Genomic DNA, 22868 nt, shown 5'->3' on the forward strand with positions numbered 1-22868 from the left:
GCAGAGGGCTACCTGAGAAATGATGACACACATGGTGGGCTTCTGGTGTCAAAAGTCTGCAACACAAGCCCAAAGTTCACATTGTTTATTGGCTTCTTATTGCCACAGATGCTTCTAGGTTAACCCAAGAGCCTGCTAATAAGGTTAAAGGTGCCCTGGAGACAACAGGAACACCAGAAGACACATTTCAAAAATGGCTTCTGGCCTTGGAAGGCAGCAGCAGCAGCTGGGGCCAGCCAGGAAACAGCCAGGGCCCCCTGTTCCCTAGGCAGCCAGGGTCCAGATCTCCTCAGTTCATGTGCCTGGCTACCCTGGGGCCCAGCCCTGCCGAGAATGCCAAAGTCCTGCTGAAGGTGTAACGTCATCTCGCACTATTGAACTCTTCTCCTGAAGACAAGAGGGGCCTGATTCAGTAAAGCGTGGCTCCCAGGTGCTGTGTGGGTAAAATCAGACTCTGTTTACATGTAATTTTTAATTTTATTTGACATGGCGTCTTGCTCTGTTGCCCAGGCTGGAATGCAGTGGCACAATCTCGGCTCACTGCAGCCTCCGCCTCCTGGATTCAAGTAATTCTCATTCCTCAGCCTTCTGAGTAGCTGGGACTACAGGCACATGCCACCAGGACTGGCTAATTTTGTATTTTTAGCAGAGACAGGGTTTCACCATGTTGGTCAGGCTGGTCTCAAACTCCTGACTCAAGTGATCAGCCTGCCTCAGCCTCTACAGGTAATTTTTAGAACAAATTGTTTCTTAAACCATGGCTCCTCTGTCCATTAGTTAAGATAGGGAACTGGGATGACAAAACCAACATAAATCCTTTTCTTGCCTCAGACTAATTAAGACAGGAGATAATGGTAGTAGTGGTGAGAGTCTAGAACAAGAGAGTTTATTCCTTTGATAAACCATGTTCACCAACCTTGATCCTGCCACATGATGGGAAACGACAAAGAACAGTTTGAGAAATGTGAACAGAATTTAACCAGCTGATTACATTTCATTTCAGGTTGCAATGATAAGAAGTCGTAACACTTTGAAGTCCAAAGTTCCCCAGAGGGGTGTGATAAGTAAGAGAAATGACTAATACAGCCAAAGCTGCCCAGGCCCTTTCTTAACCTCTCTTTCTTCCCCTCTGTACTCCTACTCACCCTGAAATAGTCAGGTTACAGCATCAAAAGATATCTAAACATTCATTGGATCTTAATGCTTCCTATCCCCCAAAATTCAGTTACTCTTCTGTCTTCTCCCACTGTGGATCAATGGATTCTTCTAGTCCTACTAACTTCTGTATCGTCCCTTTCCTTTGTGCCACTAACACTTGAGTGCTTCAACAGCCACAGATTCTACTGCACTCTGACATCCTGTCAGGCCAGAATATCACCTTACCCATCTCCTTTAATCTCTAGCTCCTACCTGAAAAGGTAAACAACAAACTCTTATTACAATCACACCCCCTCCAAATCACAAACATTACCCTCCACTTTCCTCTTAAGCCACCTAAGCCATTATAGAGTGTAAGAGGTTTTTTTTTTGTTTTGTTTTGTTTTTTTGAATTGCTTTGATATTCCCTGTGCTCTTGTCTTCCACCCCCAGAATTGCTCACCACATCATCATCTGGGCATCACGCTTTCCCCAACTTCAGACAACAGGAATGCCAGAAGATACACTACCACCCTATGTAAGCCTTCTTTTTAATAAGTCTCCAACACCTCTCTTCTAGCATCTAACAGCAGAATGACTGCAGCAGGGACCTGTACACAAAACAGGAGAGACAGCCTAGGTGCCAGCTTGCCACTGAAAAGTGGTTTGACTTCAGGCAAGTCAGTGAGTCTTCCTGGTCTCAGGGGTGAACCTGGATGATCCCCAAAGGACCTCTCAGTTCTAAGAAAACTGGAATGTCTTCTGGGGAATAGGAGGGGCCCAAAAGTATTTCCTCTAAAAAGTAAGACAACAAAGGCTCCAACTAGGAGGAAGAAACATTAACTCTATCCTCACTGTTCTGACTGAGCAGCACATTCCCCTCCATCTTCCCAAGACGGATCCCTAGCATCTACCTTCCTTTGCATTGCAGAAAACCCAGGAGAATCCACTTTCCCTTTAGGGTTTAATCAATCCATCAGCATATTTGTATGGACTATCCATACACAGTGTTCCTAAAATGCTTTCCAAAAATAACACAGGTCTTAACAACAACAACAAAACCCAGCCTCTGCACACATTGCAGAGCTACAGGGGCCCAGGGAGAAAGGGAGAAAAGATACAAGATGAGAAAGCCAAGAGAGAACAAACAAGACTGGACAGGAAAACAAGGGAGAGAAAGCAAAGTACCTGTGAGCAGGAACCAAGCCTGTCCTAAGGTCCTGACCTGAAGGTAAGAAATCCCTTCTCCAGTCCCAGCTTCAACACGGCTGATGGGCCAAACTTGGACAAGCGTTTTGCTTCCATGCCTCTGTTTTCTCATCAGTAAAATTAAACAGTTGAACTACATATCTCTCAGGGAGGCCAGTAACATGGAAACATGTTGGCAGATATTATCAAGTAGGTGGTCTAGGGCAAGTTATTTTTAGTTGCCGTCTGTAAACTGGATAAACGATAGCCACCTCATTGGGTTGTTGTGAGGTGAAATTAAGACAAACGTTGAGACACACAGGATGATGTCTGAAACAATGGGTGCTCAAATTCATGCTAAGCCCCTTCCTGTTCTAACAGGTTGTGACTGACCCCCACTAGACTCCCAAAGGGCACCGCTTCCTGAGACTAGGGTCAAAACACAATGTTAGTTTAGACAAAAGAACACTAACAAGTTAAACAAGTGACCTTCCCACATTCTTTCCCATCAAATTCTAAAAATATTTTTTAAAGCACTTAGCACTACCTCCCCTTCAAATTAAACAGCTATTGTGACTCTCCTAAAATAATATCAGTTTCTGGGAGACTTAGGGAATATACACATACACACACTCGTTCTCATTAAGTAGGTGGTATTAGCCCCATTTTACAGATAAATGGAATCCAAGGGGCCTGGAAGTCTCCTCCTCCTGCTTCCCTACTTAATAGGGCTCCCTGCTCTTGTGTTTTCCAAACAAAAGGTCAAGTTTAGTTCCCATTTTAGTTTTGGGAGAATTTCTCACTTCAGCCCAAAGGCATGGAAGCCTCCTCCAAACCCTCAGCATTCCTGCCTGGACCAGCAATGGAAGTCAATTGAATCCCTCCCCAAAGGCCACTCACAGTTATTTAACTTTTATATGCTGCATTTCCTCAGGTAATAAACTCCTGCAGAGACCACCAATTCTGTGCCCCCAAAGTGCTTAACAAACAATTCTCGAAGGAATGAGAAAAAAAGATAAATTCAGAAGATACAATTTGTATAGAAAAATACCAAATGGCAAAATAGCAGGACATATAAAACAGGAGAAAAAAGAATATATAAATCCTGAAATTTGACCAGGTAGCAAAACAGATGCATGGCAGGAGCGACTGCAATTGGTTCCTAGACCCTAGAGATATGCCTCATGTGTCATCACATCTCTTTCCTTGGTTCCCATCAGGGCTGAGTGGAACAGGCTTCAATGCCCAGTTGGCAAATAAAGTCCTGGAAGCCGATTTGATAAAGCTGACTTCTTAGGGCTCTGTGTTTCCAATGACTATACTGCGATTCAGCTAATATTTACTGACTGTCTTCTATGCAAGGCTTGGGTGATCACAGAGATGAATTGGGGCACAGTTCTTACTCTCAAGGAATTCACAACTTACGTGAGAGGAATTATGTTTATCTATGTAACACTGTCAAATTGTTAGTAGGGCCCAAAAGAAGGTTTTTAAAAAGTGCTATGAGAGCACAGAGGAGACAGGAACAAAGACTTCTGATGGGAGTAGGGAGAAGTGAAAGAGAAAGCTTTGAGTTGGACCTTGAACCCATGAACACATTTAGAGCTCCCAGGACAGTGTTTTGCATGCACAGTGCTACTTAAAAGAAAGATAAGGAAATGGAAGAACAATTCACCAAAAGGATGGCAGAGAGGAGAGGAAAAACAAATGTTAATTTTGTCTGCCTAGAATCACTGAATGGTAACAAAAAATAAATGTCTGTCTATATACCTTCACTCAAGAAATGTTTAGGAGCTAAATTTTGGCATTCAGAGTACTTATAGCTATGCAGGAAACACCTCCTCCAGGTCAAAAATAGCAAACCCTAGAGAACTGGCTGATGCAGTTATGTTTACTTTTTACCATCTCTGTGGATCGTTTTCCAAAGGCCCCAGAGTGGGATGGTATAAACAGGTCTGTGTCACTTCCTGGTTCTCAGGCCTTCTGCTACATTCCCAGTCAGTCTGGGAAAGCTGCCTATTTAAAAATAAACTTTAAAAACTCACCAAAAACTCCAACCCTAAACCACCCTTCCTGCTATCTCATTCAATTTCACTGAAATTAAAAGGATAGTGAGAAATAAGACAAAAATGACCACAGAAAATGAGTTCTCAGATTAAAACAACAAATAGGTCCTCAACCGAGCTCAATGTCAAGAGACTTGGATTCTACTTGCTTTTCCTTTAACTGGAAAGCCTGACCTTGAACAAGCAGGATGCTTCATCTCTCTGCACCATAGCTACGTCAGCATTCTCTTTGCCACAATGTAGCTATCCAACTTTCTGGACCTCTACTTCCTTTCTATAAAATGGTACTAATAATTCCTATATCACAGGGCTATTTTAAGTATCATATGGGAAATGTATATAAAGTACTTAGCATAGTGCCTGTGACTTAGTAAGTCATCAAAAATGGTAGTTACTATTATAGTCATCACCATCTATCATTATTATTGTCGTCATCATCTGAAAATGCAGGGCTGGACTAGACAGCCTCTACTTAAAGAGCTTCTCTGGTTCCAAATCCTGATATCCTGATTCTTTTTTTTTTTTTTTTTTCCTGAGATGATGCTCTGTTGCCCAGGCTGGGGTGCAGTGGCACAGTCTTGGCTCATAGCAACTTCTGTCTCTCAGGTTCAAGCGATTCTCATGCCTTAGCCACCCGATTAGCTAGAATTACAGGTGTGTACCACCAGGCCCAACTAATTTTTGTATTTTTAGTAGAGACAGGGTTTCACCATGTTGGCCAGGCTGGTTCCAAACTTCTGGCCTCATGTAATCTCCCTGCCTCAGCCGCCCAAAGTGCTGGGATTACAGGTGTGAGCCACTGTGCCAAGCCCAAATCCAGATTCTTTAAATCACTTTCTCCTTTTTTCTCTTTTTTTTTTTTTTTTCCCCCAGGGGGCTGGACAGCAAGAAAAGGGAGATAAACTTGGCAAAACAGTTAAATACACATCCTCAGGCTTTATGTTAGAAATACAATTAGGAAATCCATTAGTGAGTGAAATGAGGCATATTACTCCCCCAACAGAAAAATGTTGCATATTTCTTATATTAAATCCACAGCATTGTGGCAAGCTCGCCAACAACACACTGTCTATATACTCCCATGAGCACCAAGGACAACCCCATCCCCACTCCACCAGCCAGCACAATTTGACTTCACCCACCTCACCTTTCACTGTATAAACAAACTTCTCAGCAGCTCCTTAGAGTGCCCTAAAAGATAGCAGTGGCCAATCCACCCCTTTCTAATAATGACTAATCCTTCCACAAAGTATTTAACCTTAAAGAGTTTTCCTGGCTGGGCGCCGTGGCTCATGCCAATAATCCCAGCACTTTGGGAGGCCAAGGTAGGCAGATTACCTGAGGTCAGGAGTTCAAGACCAGCCTGACCAACATCAAGAAACCCTGTCTCTCCTGAAAATACAAAATTAGACGGGCATGGTGGTACATGCCTGTAATCCCAGCTACTCAGGAAGCTAAGGCAGGGGAATCGCTTGAACCTGGGAGGCGGAGGTTTCGGTGAGCTGAGATCATGCCATTGCACTCCAGCCTGGGCAACAACAACGAAATTCCATCTCAAAAAAAAGAAAAGGAAAGAAAGTCTTCCTGGTTAATTTCAATGTGGCCAAAAATCAGATGACCTTCCCAAAAGTTAGTGTAACTAGGAGCATTCAGCTTCACCAAGGCCAGGGTATTTAACTGTAATTAAATTTGGATGAAATAAACAAATATTTTCATCCATTCATCCATCCATTCAGTGTCTGTGAAGCGCCAAATGCTATAGAAGATATAAAAAACTAATAGGATGGGGTGAGTGAGAAAAATAAAGGATGATGCCTAGGTTTCTGGCCTGAGTAACTACATAAATGGTAGAAGCTACCACAGGAGAAAAAAAATACAGGTGAATAAGCAGGTTTTGTCAGGGAACATAATGAATTTCATTCAGATTATTCCTTAATATGTTGACCTGGGGTACCTGAGGGATAATCAGTAGAAAGATCTAGCAGACAAATTAGAAATGAATGTGAAACCCTACAGAGCACTCCGAACTTGGGATGTAGCCCTGGAGTGATCAACCTGTAGGTGATGGTTGAAACCATGCAAAATAGATGAGCTCACCTAGGAAAGAGGGCAGGTTGAGAAGAAAGTCAAGGATAGAATCCTAGGGAGAACACTAACTTACAATGGGCATACTGAGAAAGGACAGCCTATGAAAGACTCCAAACAGTACATGGAAACCAGGGGCATGTGCAACATAGATGTCAAGATAGAGACAGAGAGACTCAAGGAAAACATGAGAAGTGGCAGATGCAGCAAAGGCCTAGAAAGACGAAGACTGAAAAAGGCCCACTTGATTTGGCCCCTAGGAGATCACTGGTGACCTAATCAAGAACATCTTCATCAGAGTCGTGGGGGCAGATTATATCAAATTTAACATGAATTAAAAGTGGGAGGCCGGGTGCTGTGGCTCACGCCTGTAATCCCAGCACTTTGGGAAGCTAAGGTGGGCGAATCACCTGAGGTCAGGAGTTCAAGATCAGCCTGGCCAACATGGTGAAACTACATCTCTACTAAAAATACAAAAATTAGCCAGGCATCGTGGCATGCACCTGTAGTCCCAGCTACTTGGAAGGCTGAGGCAGAAGAATCGCTTGAAGCAGGGAGGTGGAGGTTGCAGTGAGCCAAGGTTGCACCATTGCACTCCAGCCTGGGTGACAGAGCGAGACTGTTTCAAAAAAAAAAAAAAAAAAAAAAAGAACGAACGTGGACACAATAAAGGCAAAACTATTTAGGGAAGGAGATGAAAAAGAAGGGAGAAGAAAGACTGGATGATAACTACAGGGGGTTTTTGTCTTATTAGATATACCTTCTCAGTTAGCCCAATGATTTAAGGCATCCTAAATGGTCCAGATAGCTCAGAGACACCCCCGACCCCTTCCATGGAGAGTCTCTCTGAACGAACACTTCCACACTCTATGTTTAGCAAAAGCTAGGTAGAAGTTGGGGATACAGCTTAAAGAGTTTCCTGCTTCCTTAGCGTTCAGCAACAGCAAAGTCTCTCTACCCCATTATCCCCTGCCCTGAAATTGCTACCTCTTCTATAGGATTCATGAATGGAAAAAAATAGTCAACCTAGTGGCAATTACTTTGGCAGTAATTCCAAAGAGGTGACCTTCCCTAATACATCTGAGGCCTTAAAGTTCTCCATACATATGGTCCCAGTTTCTGCCATTTCCCTCCTTCCTACTCAGAAAGTAACCTGAGTATTTTCCCCTGAGTTTCAGGTTTAGGATTCCAGGGACATGTCTTTGCCTCCATCTAATGAAGCTTAACAGCCCCAATGAGGTGCACACTCAAGCCTAACAAGACCCTGTCTTCTGGCTCCTAATGTTCTCCATCTTTTATAACTTCCAGGAAGCCTCCTAATTTATAACCAAATCATGATTCCTCCTGTCCTCTTCATCATAAATTACCCAAACTTCCTGTAAGCTGTCAAGATTGGACTACGAGGTACAAGCAAAAATGAGAAGTAGGAACTTGCCCACTGTTTCTTTCCTTTGATTAGCCCCATGATCCTGCTGCCATCTATACCATTACATCATCTTCTAATTGTACAAAGTCACTCCACCAAGGTCTGTATATTCTAGTTCTACCCCAATCATACTTCCAGTTTTCTGCATGTGGGGCCCTAAATCAGGAATCAAGAAAGAATATGCTTAAACTAATTCACGTAAAGGGGAGTCCTTCAAATGTCCATACAGAGATTCCAAAAGTAATCACAAATTAGTCAAAGTTCAGGCAAAGGCATCAAACAGTTAACTTTATAAAATCCAGGCAAATCAGATGAGAACATGCCCTGAGAAAATAATTAATTAATTAATTTGGGCAACATTGTGGAATATGTTAAGAAAGATTATGATAAACACAGAGGTGACGAAGAAGAAACATCATAAATTAATGAGGGAATTTGATACTTCTCTCCAGACAGGGCTTCTGAACTCATTCCTAACATGCTTCTTTCTTAAGGAACTCAGTGACTTTACTCACACATCCATTGGGCACCTACATGTACTAGATTCCTTGAAAGGTACAAAGAGGGGGAAGAAGCATATGCCCTCAGGAGTTTATAGCTGGCTGGGAGCAGTGGCTCATGCCTGTTAGCCCAGCACTTTGGGAGGCCAAGGCAGGCAGATTACCTGGGGTCAGGAATTCAAGACTAGCCTGACCAATATGGACAAACCCCACCTCTACTAAAAATACAAAAATTAGCTGGGCAAGATGGCACATGCCTGTAATCCTAGCTGCTCGGGAGGCTGAGGCAGGAGAATTGCTTGAACCCGGGAAGCAGATGTTGTGGTAAGCCGAAATTACACCATTGCACTCCAGCCTAGGCAACAAGAGCGAGACTCTGCCTCAAAAAAAAAGAGTTTACATTCAACTGTATATTGTGTATAAGACACAAACACAAATAATTACAACATGAGGTACAAAGTGAAAAGTCATGGGAGATATACAGCCAAAGTGTCAAAGACAAAATAGGAAGATAAGCTGGAGTCCAGAAGAGGGAAGTGACAGAGACAATTATAGGCTCGATGTAGTCTAGTGAATAGTACATAGTTTCTGGAGTCATACAAAAAGGAATTCAAATCCTGACTCTGCCTCTTAGTTTCTCACAGGCCCTAGGTATGCTGCCTTACTGTTGTGAGCCTCTGTTTGTCACATATAAAATTGAGGTAACAGATCTATACTTCATGGAATTATAGAGTCAATGAGTCAAACATTTTTGAAAAGTTTAGGCAGGATGTGGTGGCTCATGCCTATAATCCGAGCACTTTGGGAGGCCGAGGCAGGTGGATCATGACGTTAGGAGTTCAAGACCAGCCTAACCAAGATGATGAAACCCCATCTCTATTAAAAATACAAAAATTAGCCAGGTGTGGTGGCACACATCTGTAATCCCAGCTACTTGGGAAGCTGAGGCACAGAACTGCTTGAACCCGGGAGGCGGAGGTTGCAGTGAGCCAAGATCATACCACTGTACTCTAGCCTGGGGAACATAATGAGATTCCGTCTCTAAAAAAAAAGAAAAGTTTAATATAATATTTGGCACAGAATAAGGCCAGGTAAAATGGAGGTGCCCACCCACACACAGAGACTTAATGTTCTCTTTCCTCCTGCCACAGGGCTGTCTGGGCCTGACTCATGGACAGGCAGATAGCCAAGCACCTGCTGTTTGCTCACCTGCTGTTTGCTCACCAATTCTGACTAGTTAGTTCAGTTGTTTGCCCAGGTTTAATGGGACCATGATCAGGAGGTACAGGAAGAAAGCTCAAAGTATATCTATGTCACATGCATGTCAGGATGCACAGAGTCTTCTGCTAGAAGGTGCAGCATTAGAATACAGGTAGAATTACAGATTATACCACATTCAGCATGATACTGGCCACGCTATTCTTTTGGACCTATATAGCAGATGCTCGATAAATGTCTGGCAAATTGACATGACTTGAATCTGGTTGAATTATCATAAGATCTGTCTAAATGGTCCATGTTTCAATAAGTGAACAGAGAAGGAAAATGACATCCCAGGTTAATACCTGATTTGAAGGATTGTTGAGGAATATCTACCTCTAGTCATGATGGAATAATGGGGACTCAATTTATTCTCCTTCCTTAAACAACTGAAGGCCAGATAAAATAACTGTTTTCGGACACTGGACAACAAGCAGCACAGGGCAGTAATCCTTGAGAAATGCAAGGGGAAAAATGTAGTCAGCCCTGCTACTGCCCCACCTCACTCCCTTGAGAGTTTCCAGGCCATGGGGTAGGGCAGAGAAACTTGAAAGAGTTTAGCAATCTCACGCAGTTGAAAAGACAGAGTTGGAAATTTGGAGAGGTCCAGGTGGCTGGAATTTGCAGGGCAAATTAATTGAAAAGGAGAGAGCTGCAAAGAACAAAACCACCAAACACCTGCAAATGGACCCCTTTGGGTTTGGGGCTGAGTACTGATCTATGCATGCCTGTGAGGAAACTAGGAAGGGTGGGGAAACAATGACCAGAAAGAAGTGGGTGCCACAACCCCAAGAACTCACTCAGAGACAGAAATCGTTCATGCTCTGATATGGTTTGGCTGTGTCCCCACCTAAATCTCAACTTGAATTGTATCTCCCAGAATTCTCACATGTTGTGGGGGGTACCCAGGGAGAAGTAATTCAATCATGGGGCCGGTCTTTCCCATGCTATTCTCGTGACAGTAAGTCTCACAAGATCTGCTGGGTTTATCAGGGGTTTCCACGTTTGTTTCTTTGTTTTATCTTGCTGCCTCCATGTAAGAAGTGCCTTTCACCTCCCACCATGATTCTGAGGACTCCCCAGCCATGTGGAACTCTAAGTCCAAATAAACCTCTTTTTCTTCCCAGTCTTGGATATATCTTCATCAGCAGCATGAAAACAGACTAATACATGCTCCCACCAGCAAAAGCAGAAAAATCTTCTAATACACAGGGCATTGGACAGAATCTTCAGAAGAGTTTTGCCTCCAAGTGGGACCAGCTTAGTTATCTTAGCTATTCCGGACTCACCCTAACAAAGTTTAAAAGTAAGCCATGAAAGGATCAAACCAATTCCAAGTAACTGACTGCCTCTGAGAATAAAGCCCAAAAGTATTTTTTAAAATACAAAAGGTTTCAGCACCCAGCAAGTAAAAACTATGATTGGCTTTCAATAAAAAATTAACAGGCATGCCAAGTAAAGCCCAGAAAGATATAAGCCAAAACTAGGAGAATAATCAAACAACAGAAACAAATCAAGAAATGACAGAGATGACAACTAGTAGACAAGGATGTTAAATCTCTAATATATATATATATATATTCCATGTGTTCAAGAGAGAAGGTGTGAGTATGATGAGAGAAAAGACTTAAAGAAGATTTGAAGTGGCTAGACACAGTAGCTTGTGTCTGTAACCCCAACACTCTGGGAGCCCAAGGTAGAAGGATCTCTTGATTCCAGGAGTTTGAGACTAGCCTGGGCAACATAGGGAGACCCCTTCCTCTCTATGGAAAAAAACAAAAACAAACAAACAAACAAAACACCTTTTTAATTAGCTGGGTGTGGTGGCATGCACCTGTAGTCCCAGCTATTCAGGAGGCTGAGGTGGGAAGACTGCTTGAGCTATGATCGCAGCAGTCTACTCCAGCCTGGGTGGCAGCGCAAAACCTTGTCTAGAAAAAATAAATAAATGAATAAAAATTCAAATGTTCAAATTGAACTTCAAGAGGGAAAAATACCAGTATCTGAAATAAAAAGTACACAGGATAGGAGTAACAGCAGATTAGACAATGCATAAGAAAAAAGTCAATCTAAAATATAGCAACAGAAATTATCCAACATTATATACTGAGAAAAAAGACAAAAAAAACCCCAGAACATCAGTGACTGTGGGACATATGAAGCAGCTTAATAGAGCAGGAATAATGAATGGGGAGAGGAAGCAAGGTGCAGAAAAAATACTGAGAAAAGAATGACTCAAATTTTCCAAATTTTATGAAAATTATATACAAACAGATACAAGAAGCTCATCAAACCCCAAGAAGAAGAAGAAATCCACAAAAAGAAAACACAAGGCACATCATAATCAAAATGTTAAAAAACAGTGATAAAGAGGAAATTCTAAAAGTAGCCATGGGGCGGGGAATTAGACACATGGCAGAGAAGCGAAGAATTACAGCAGATTCAGTGTCAGAAATAATGCAAGCCAGGAGGCAATGGAAGCCCCGTTCTATAACTAGTGCTTTCTGTGCACTGGAATAATATTTAGGAAGGCCTAGTGTTGAGAACAAAGTGGGAACTCTGTGACATTAAAAACATTTGCAAGTATTCTCTGAAGACTAAAAAAGGATAAAAACCCTTTCTTAGGCTCATATCTAAAAAGGGCATTTACCCAGTTTTATACCTATGTCCTCAGAACATTACAGACTGTAGTCCCACAGTCTTATGGCAATATCACTTAACACACTGGAAAAGAGACAGAAAAAGCTATCAGAGGATTCATCCCATAGCAGAATAAAACCAAGTTAGAAATAACAAATAAGGAATCAGTCTACCAATGTCAGGCTTGAGTTGGTCTCTCTTCCTTCAAGTTGGTTAATGTGTCTGACTGACCTCTACAGATTCAGACAAAAATTTATTTTTCACACCAGATGCAGTGGCTCATGCCTATAATCTCAGCGCTCTGGGAGGCTGAGTCAAAAGGATCACTCAAGCCCAGGAGTTTAACACCACCTGGGCAACAGAGCAAGAAACTGTCTCTACAAAAAAGGAAAAGAAAATCAGCCAGGTATGGTGGTGTGCACCTGTAGTCCTGACTACTTGGGAGGCTGATACAGGAGAATCACTTGAGCCAAGGAGTTCGAGGTTACAGTAAGCTATGATTGTGCCACTGCACACCAGCCTGGGGGACACAGTGAGATCTTGTCTCCAAATATATATATGTGTATGTATGTGTGTGTGTGTGTGTGTGTGTATACATATATATAATATGTACGTATATAATGTATAATATGTAAGTACATATATATTATGTATATGTTCATATATGTGTGTATATATACACACATATATATGGCCTTTTTGTCCAACCAGCATGTCCCCAAACCAACATTTTAATTCTCTTGTCTCCAACTCAGATTTACATTCCCTCAGAGAGGAGCTTGGGAATTATGACATCTGGTTTTTCACCCCAGCTCTGCCTCTGGCTGTGATTCTGGACATAACAAAACTTTTCTGGGCCCATTTCCTCCTCAGTAAAATAGAGAGATTGGAAAAGATTAAAAGTTCTTTCAGCTCTAAACTTCTATTTTAAATGCTAAGTTTGGCCTTATCTATTTCTAATGATCCAAAGAGAAAGGGCAAGGACCCAATCTTGCTATGAATATACACACACCCCCTCTGAAGGACTGTGGTGCTTATATCTTGGAAACCAAACTGGACCAAAGGAGCTCAGAGAAGCCAGGAGCTTAGATAAGAGGGGCCTACCTAAAAGGCTCTGTAGACACTGGCTTGAGAGGCCAGCCCAGGACCTCGGGTTTAAAATATGAAAGTCCTGAATAGCCCTGGTCTTGCCTTCCCTACGTCAATCTTTTAAATCAAGTATTAAAAGGTGGAAGGGGAGGGAAGCCTCACTCTTCAAAGTATGGTCCATTAAGGGCAGCACTGGCAGCACCTGGGAGCTTGTTAGAAATGAGTAATTTCAGCCTTCATTCCAGATCTACTGAATCCAAATCTGCATTTTAGTAAGGCTCCCCAGGTGATTCATATGCATGCTAAAGTTTGGGAAGTCCCGGTTGGAAATGCTGCCTTTCTAGTCCCTGCTTTGTCACCTCTTCATTTGATAAAGGTGGCTTTTAAGACTGTCCACAATTCTCACTCATCCTCTAATCCCATCTCCTTGCACAGTTTACACACACACACACACACTGTCTGTCTGTCTGTCTGTCTCTCTCTCTCTCTCTCTCTCTCTCTCTCTCCACCCCACCCCAGTTCAGAACCTTCAAACCCACACCAAGAGTTATGGGGGTAAGTTACTTCCTTTTTGCATCTTTCTTAGGTCCATACAAGGCCAGAAAGAGGCAAAGTTTGAAGCACAAACTAAGTATCAGTCCTTCCAAGAAAGTGATTCAGCCCATCCCTGCCATTCAAAGGTTCCCAGGAGGAGGGATGGAAAACAGGCTGGTGAACACAAAGGTACAAACTCTGGTGGAAAGAGATTCATCATTTACATCTGAACAGAAAACAAGGGTCCAAAGTTTCGTTTCTAAAATTTTTTGGTTTTTTTGTTTTTTGCTGCTGCTGTCTTATGTAACATAAAGATTCTTGGAAGCATGGCCAAAAGGGCAAAGCATATACACAGAGTTAATAAAAACACAGCAAGAGTTCTCCTAGCAGAGTGGTGGGGGGCAGCAGAATCAAGACCTAGCATAGCATAACAGAGCACTGGAAAAGAAGATAGGATGTCGGGAGAAGGGGGTTGGACTCTATCTTGCAGTCCGTATACTGGAGTCTATACTGCTGCTCACTCCACACTCCCTCCCCTGCACAGGTCACTCACCCCTCTCACCCCACCCACTGTCACAAGCAGCAGATGGCCCAGCCCCAGGCAGCTGGCAGAGGACAGCAATCTGCACGTGCTTGCCTACACCTCCCCCAAGGCTGGAGATGGGAAGGAGCAGGGCAAAGTCAACACCCATCCCTGGTGGAAGCAATTTTTGCAAGAGTGCCCTGGGGGTGGGAATGGCAACATCACCCAGTGCTTTGCCACAATGAGACACACATCAAAACAACTCAGCATTATCCAAGCTCTCCAGCACCCACACACAGCTCAGAAAGAGAGAGCCTTAAGCAGGGTAAGGGTAGAGAGGATCAGAGAACAGTTCCCAGAGTGCACTGGGGTATGCTGGCCCACGTTGGTGGGGGGGGGGTTATTCACTCCTTCAACATTTACTGTGTATATACCACATCCCAGGCACTGCACCAACAATGAAGGACACAGTGGTGATAGCAACCGTCTCTGCCCTCAAGAAGCTCAAGTAAAGTCAGGGAGAACAAGGAAACAGAGGTTAATACAGTGGAGTTAAGTGCTGACCACAGGATGTAATGGCAGCACCAAGGAGACACCCACACAAGTAAGGCGCTAGCGGCAGTCTAAGCTGACACATGGCTTTAGGAAGCATTAGCCAGGAAGAGCAGAAAGAGGTGGGGACAAGGAGTGTGGGTCATTCCAAGGAGAAGAAACATACATCAAAAAGTTGGGAGGCAAAAGAGAACCGGGAACTGCAAGCTGTTCTGTCCCAGCCTTTGTTAACTTTCGTCACCTACACCAGGGGCAGACTCCTGGGTTTGGCATGGATTCCTAACACATTACTGCCTAAAGGAACTTTGGGATCATCTTATAAAGTCCAATCTACCCATTTTAGGAGAGGAAAACAAAGGACTATCAAAGGATCATGACTTCTTGAGAGGGAATGGCAGAACCAGAACCCCATTCTCCTCTCACCAAAGTTTCCTTACATATCTCCCAATCAGAATCTGACTACTAACTGAGCCCTTTTGCACAGAGTGGCCAGCCCCAGGACTGTTCTCCGGGCTATGTCTGTTCCGAGAACCCAAGGAATGGCTCTCATCCAGGCCTCTGCCAAATTGGAGGTCCAGCAGCCTCGTGTCCAAGAGCTCCAATGAGGCAGGAACAACTCATCAGAAAAGGAGTGGCTACCTGCCTCTTCTAGAAAGGAGGCAGAAGGCACACATAGCAGTACTGGAGATATGCTCTGTGAGTGTGTGTTGGCAACAATGGGTTCCCCCTGGCTATGAAGAAGAGTTGTTCTGAGAGCTGAAGGAAATTATCAGCCAACAAAGAAACAGGAGGCGAGTACTGCCAAAGCAGGCAGGCTTAATTAAGGCTCTCCCACCCTCTTCCCCAGGAAGCCCATCCCCACCCCTGGCTGGTCACACTACCTTAGCCAGGAGAAGCAGTCATTTCAGGGAAGCCGAAGGCCTTCCTCTTGGCCTCACCTCAGGAGGTAACCCATCAGCCAGGGGTCTGAGCTGCTAGAGCTTCAGGGCCTAGCTGCCCTTACTGTCACACCCATCTGTACCTTTAACAGCAACAGTACTTGCTCTATTGTGGTCCTCCAGCCTGCCGCCCACTCCAGACAGCAAGCGTGTGTGCAGAGTAGAAGAAAGCACTCATTAGCTTTGAGTGTAACCCTCTATAGAATCTAAATAGAAGGCGTAGTTATTCAACTGCTAAGACACAATTCCTCCTCTTCTCATAGTAAAATAAAGATGCATGTCAACACCCACTAGCTGACTAAAAATTGTGCAGAAAGAAACTGAGAGGCACTAGGTTAATTAAACCAACTTATTTAACTCATCGCAATCCCTAGCAATCCTCAGTTCTAAGACCCTGAAGCCCGGTGTGATGAAAACATCCTAATAATCAGAAATCTTTCCTGTTCAAAATGCACTCAGATGCTGCCCCTGACCACATGCTCAAGTGCAATCACCAAAGGCTGGCCCCTGGCCTTCAGGGCCAATGCCAACCCAGGGCCCTAGACATGGATATGAAGGACAAGAATGTGGCCTGCCAGAAAAAGATTTACTCAGGGGCTGAAAAGCCATGTTTGGTCTCGTACAACAAAGGCTATTATAATGGTAACTCTGTGTTCTAAATTCCTTCACATCTGTCACAAGGAACCTCTGGGTGGAGGGGTGTGTGTGTGTGTGAGTGATATGCCTTGGGTGGAGTGGGGGCAGAGAAGACGACTTCCTTGTCTTCCACCCACACAACAACCCTTTAGAATATGTCCTCCTGAAAGGCAAATAAGTACAGATCTGATTTCCAAACCTCACTGTTGGAGAGAACTTCTTGTTTTCACTCTCTGCTTTTTAAAACAGATGAATGCTCCCCTAGGGGAAAAGCAGCTGTAAATATAGAAGAGGGTAGAAAAAGAATCCTGCTACGAGTTCCAGAGGAACTATTGTACTGTTGTAAAAGATGTTCTCAAAAGAAACAACACACCCTATTCCAAATAGAAAACACACAACTTCATCCAAAGTCCTCTAAAGTGTACCTCTGGGCAGATGATTTACCTACACTGAGCAGCTACTACCTCCTCTACCTGACACTAAGACCTTCACATATAAAATGAGTTAGCAGTTTTCTTCCTGGGAGCCTTAGAAATAACTAGACCACAACTCAGTTCACTGCCAGAGTGTCCTCCATTACCATCAACACTATTATCACCTTCATCGTCATCATCATCATCAAAGGACTTACTTGATTACCAAACTACTGCTGACATTTAAATAAACTTAAGCCATTATCTATTCAGGCAAACTCAGACCATAATATTTACTAGTTGAGAACAGAATGGGAAGAGGGTATAAATCTGAGAAAGGTGGCTTCTACACTTACTACTTTTCAAAAGCAACAGCATTTTTCAAAGGCTGAGGATTCTGTGAAATCACCCACTGGCTTGTTATAGCCCTCCATCCCAACAGTAGTGGGGATGCCATCCCAAAATCCATTTACCAAAAATAAAAGATGTAAAGACATGTTTTGGATAAAGTTTGTACGAAAAAAATTCAAGCAGCTTCTATTTTCGTTCAAGCTACAATCACATGAGTTTTGCCTTTGCAACCACATTTCCTACCTAGAATTCCAATAAATTTAGATGTGCCTCATAAATCTAGACTGTGTAACAGGGAATTTAGCTAGCTGAAACCATCCTAGCCCACAGATGTTACCAACCTATTTCACAGTCCTAGGTGGATCTAAGAAATGAAAGGGAGATGGAGGGGGAAAGTTAGCATGATGCTTAAAGTTCTACCAAGTCAGAAGTGGAAGATACAGCATTTAATTTCATGCAAGATTCTATGATTCAAAGAAAAAAAAGGCAACATAAGCCTATAAACCACATCAGTGACATGACAAAGAAAGAAAATGTTTCTATTTGCAGAATACATTCAAATCCCCAAACTCCTCAGAAAAATCAATACAAATGCCAATAATACAAATAAATCAAATCCTCAGCCTGACAAGTCTGCTTACTATTGCTCCTAAGAGTTCATTCTCTGAAGCTACAAGCTTCCCTGTGGCCAGGCACCTTTCACACCCTCCTTCTGGGGTGATTCGCCATGCAGAGAACCTGGATCGAACAGAGGCATCTGGCCTCACCATCATTCCCCAAGAACCCTAGTCAACTTCTAGGATAAGCACATTTTCCACACAAATCAGGGTTTCAAGAGAATCCCATGATAATACAAACTCTTGGGGTACAAGTCTGACCCTCCTGACCTTTCCACGTTCTCTCAGGTCTCGGTTACCAGAGTCCTAAAAATGGATGGTCCTTAGCCTCCAGTCCTTGCTGTGCTCCAGGCCACCCAAAATCCTACTGGGAACCGAACTCCCAAAGTACTGTCAGGTCACCTTTGACCACCAATGGTTCACATGTTTACTTCCATGCATCATCATTTCCTGACAATCTTCTATATACACTTTAAAATGCAAAGCACCCCAGCCTACCAAGAACTTGAATGGAGTCGAGGAGGCTGCAAACCCAGATAGCAATGAATCAGAATACACAATTAGGCAAGTATATCTATTTCAGTACTCTGTATGGGTGCAATAAAATGCTAACCAGTGAGATATGAATGATCAGAATAAGAAGGAATAAGCTGCAGCTATTTGTGAGTTATGAACAAAATAGTGAAAAAACAGGAAAAGGAGAAATTTATCTGAAGTACGATAACCAAAGAGGGCCTTAAAAAGGAAAGAAAGGAGATCTGACCTGAAAGCTTTGAGGGCTGAGCAAGTGTGAGAGTGGAAAGAGGGAACATTCCTTCTGGGGCAGGAATGCTGAAGCAAGCATGCTAGATGGGGGGTGGCAGGGTCAGGTCAGGGAGAGAAGCCGAGGATCAGTAAAGAACAGAAAATAAACTCCATTCTGAAATCTGTCAGGGCAAGGGACAGTTCTTGCTAGTTTCCTTAGCATCTGTCACATAGTAGACTCTAGTTATTCCACAAAGTATTAAGCATTCAACTGAATATTTAAGGTAAGGCCAGTTTGCACAGCCATGAAAAACAGACAGAGAAATTCTGCTTTGGATAAGTAGTGGAGAGACAACAAATGTTCTTGAGCAGGAAACCTGACGTAATCCAGTTCAACAAGCATTTCCTAAAAGCCTCCTCTTATATTTGAGGACCAAGAATACTCGGTCCTTACCTTCAAGGAGAACCTCTACCATGTGAAGAGATGGCAACACTACCTCCCATACACATGGGGCTTTTTTTTTCTCTTACCTAGTCTCACTGGAGAGGAGAACCGTGTTCTAGGGAGGTGAACCTGGCAAGAAAGACTAAAACCACCTGGAAGGCCAGCAGATGACAAGGTCTGGCTAGGATGGTGGAGACAGGAACCTATGACAGAAAGAACTGGCAGGGTGGGTCACTGACTAAATTGGAAAAGCTCAAAAAAAGGAGTTTGGGATGAGAGCAGGAAGACTGACGTTTTGATTCCCAGATGGTACCATTATCTTCAGGCAATGCTTTGGCTCAGTAAACACCAAATGTTAGGGTCAGTTCGCCCAGCCATTCTTCCTGTTTCTGGGAATGGAGGTTACACATTCCATCCTTCCCATCTGCCCAGGGGTTTTTTTGATGTTTTTTTGTTTGTTTGTTTAAGCTAGTTGTGATTTCCTGTAATTCTCATTTGCAAGGGGGCGAGGGGAGGGAGGTTCAATGAGATGATACAGAAAGAAGGAGCTGACCATTCTTTTGGCCATCACATCATGACAAATACATCTCAATAATCCTGCACTAAAGTTTTACTGGCAGCTCTTATTCTGGGAAGAAGAAAAAAGGAGAAGGAAGCATTACGTTTTAAAAGCCACAAGGGAAGTGTTCTCCTTACACAATGAGTTTTCCCCTTCTAGGCAAGCCTCCTCAACTGCATTTACTGAGAAAGGAGGAATGAGACAGAAGTGTTAGCCCTGACAGCAACAGGAGGGCCAGCCTGGCTCCCAGAAATGCGGCCCCTCCCTCTGAAGCCTGACCCCACATTGACCACTCTGCGGTCCCTGACATCCTAACCAGAGGAGACAAGCAGCAGCACAATAGCAGGGTGAACAGTGGTGCTCTCTGGAAGAATTGCCATTAACCTCTATTTCCTAATCTTTCTTCCAAAAACAAGCATAAGATGTAGTTTCTTAAAACTTTTTAAAAAACAAGTTACTGGGGGAAACAAATTTGAGATGTGCACCTTTACAAAGAAAAAGTACAATTTAGCTCTCTTTCCTAACCATTAAACAAGCATAAAGGGAAAAAGGGCCCAGCATTAAGAAGAAATTGTTACCTATAACACCTTGGTGGATTCTCTGCCGTATTCTAAACAAGTACTTCCCTCCCACCTGTGACAGATTCTGACTACCCTAGAACAGTCATGCTGTACCTTTCTACAGGGGCTTCAGAAACTAAAACTAGGATGTGACCTGGGAATATCTATTTTTGCAAGCATTTTCCCAGTGCCCTGTGTTAGGCTTCCTAGGGATGACAAGCAGTGTTTTACACGCCCTTGACCTGGCTGTTTCAATGGGGAGAGGGATGTTTTGCCATGCTGCAAGAATTCATTCTGTAAATGTGGTCATAATCCTACTCCAGGAACATGAAAACTCAGGATAATCATAGAAACATTATTATTAACTGGCATTTGAGTGCTTATTCACTGTGCACAGATGTAAGTATTTTACATCTAGTATCTTATTTAATCCTTCCAACAACCTTAAAAAGTAGATACTATTATCCCTGTTTTTAGGTCAAAAAAAAAAAAAAAAAAAAAAAAAAGCAGAGGGGCTAAATAACCTTTCCAAGCTCACACAAATAGAAAGTGCTAAGACCAAGATATCAAACTAAGCAGTCTGACCCAAAAGCATGCATGCAATCTTGGTAGAGCTGAAATTTACTCCACATTAAACAATGTAATTAATTTTAAATGTTAAAATTATCCTAGAAGTATTATAAACTAGGAGGTATCATCATAAAAAGAATTGTAAGTCTGAAGATTGTTCCCCTGATGCTTGCAGCTATGCACCGTCTTGAGGTGGGGTGGGACTTGGCTTGGGCAAGCAGCAGAAAGCCAACTGAATATGCACGTGTGAGGGCTGACTTTGAAAGTCTACGGTGGGCCAGGTGATGCTAAAGCATACTTTGAGCAACACTGCCTTGGGGCATTCTAGGAGACTTCTGAAGCCACTGTAAGCTTTGGGGACACAGGTCACTAGATGATAGTTAAGTCCCCTGAACTGCTAAGGAAAAAGATAATCACTTTAAGTCATAGGCACCTCATGTTAAGAAAGCTGTATGGCTAGGCGAGGTGGCTTACGCCTGTAATCCCAGTACTTTGGGAGGCCAAGGTAGGTGGATCACGAGGCCAGGAGTTCAAGGCCAGTCTGGCCAAGATGGTGAAACCCCATCTCTACTAAAAATACAACAACAACAACAAATTAGCTGGGCATGGTAGCATGTGCCTGTAGTCCCAGCTACTCAGGAGGCTGAGGTAGAAGAATCGCTTGAACCTGGGAGGCGGAGGGTGCAGTGAGCTGAGATTGCACCACTGCACTCCAGCCTGGGCAATGAAGCAAGGGTCTGCCTCAATAAAAAAAAAAAAAAAAAAAAAAAAAAAAAAAAAGAAAAGAAAGAAAGCAAGCTATTGACAGAATGGAGTAAAACAAGAATTCAGAAACATCAACTTCCAGAGCCCTCTTTACAGACATGCATTTGAGATTGCCTTTTCCCATGATCAGCATGTATGCTTGCCCCCAATTCTCCACAACTGAAATTACCAGACTAGAAGTTGCCTCAAAAAATGGGCTTGATTTTTCTGGAAAATAACTGCCAAAGATGGATACATTGCATAGTAATGCTCAAATTAACATATTCTTAATAAAAACTTAGAAAAGGGTTGAGGGGGAAAAGTTTGTGTTTTGTTTTGTTTTCATGTGTGTTCTTCAAGAGTCCAAACATGCACTTGTTTGGAAGTTGAATAAAGATGTTTCAGTTTAAGGCTTTTCCTCTGTGTTTTAGTCAGAATCACTAAGTGTCCATCCACATATGTGAGCTCACCAATTCTGTCCTTCCTCCTTGGCTTAAATTATCTGTTTCAATTGTATTACTCTCCAAGAAAGATGGCTCCAAGCTCAGAAAAGATTTCAGTAATTAAGTTGTGCAAAAATGCTGATGCTTTCTGAGGCACCAGCCTGACCGTTCTCTGCTCCTTGCTGGTCTCTGAGGGTATGTCCTGACTGCTGCCTTCCCTTGGCGGGGTGACCACCTCTACTCCCTGACTTCCACAAGATTTTTACAGTGCCCAAATGATGTTTGGCCAAACATTCAGACTACCTGGCTCTGCTACTTACCGCCTATGCCATCCTCAGCAATTTTTTTTTATCCTCTTTTATCTATAAAGTGGGTACACAAGCAATCTACTTCAAAGTTGCTATGAAGATTAAATACTCTAAGCTAATATATACAAAGCACTTATAGCAGTGCCTGGCAGAAAGAAAGCATTCAATATGTTAGCTTTTATTATCAGCCTGCCTAGTAATATTGAAGAAAGTTTTACATAAATTGAGAGCTTAATACCTTTAGAAGCAGTCTCAATCCATTACCACTACATTTGAACCTCACAACAATCATGCAAATGAGACAAGACAATGTTTATGGACACTTCCTATGGTAAGGAAAAGGAACTAGTTCAACTGCTGACTATGGGAGTTGATTACCCATCTTCCCTCATTTAGGTCAGAGATCCTGCCATCATTTTCATATACCACCCCCAACACACACACACACACACACACACACACACACACACACCACACACACACACACACACACACCACACACACACACACACACCACACACACACACACTAGCAGATGCT

General features: G+C 43.0%; 1 protein-coding gene and 1 long non-coding RNA gene across 7 annotated transcripts in view; one reads left to right on the plus strand and one right to left on the minus strand.

Annotated features, from left to right (window-relative positions):
- The window catches only part of SUSD6 (sushi domain containing 6), a 102746-nt gene that overhangs the window by 62138 nt on the left and 17740 nt on the right, over positions 1-22868 (minus strand). Inside the window, exon 1 of one of the 6 annotated variants that reach the window (XM_032245788.1) lies at positions 9368-9378. The exons of the other annotated variants lie outside the window; for them this stretch is intronic. The gene's annotated coding sequence lies outside the window, so the exon portion shown is untranslated. Of the gene's footprint in view, positions 1-9367; positions 9379-22868 lie in introns of those variants that run through there. 6 annotated transcript variants of the gene reach the window in all.
- On the plus strand, positions 9831-21474 carry LOC116528524. The gene is made up of 3 exons (XR_004259077.1): positions 9831-9914; positions 10434-10439; positions 21446-21474. It is a non-coding gene; the product is annotated as an uncharacterized LOC116528524 (long non-coding RNA).

Source organism: Sapajus apella, unplaced genomic scaffold (genome assembly GCF_009761245.1).
Source record: "Sapajus apella isolate SASKATOON/1434 unplaced genomic scaffold, GSC_monkey_1.0 scaffold59, whole genome shotgun sequence".
Classification (NCBI taxonomy): Eukaryota; Metazoa; Chordata; class Mammalia; order Primates; family Cebidae; genus Sapajus; species Sapajus apella.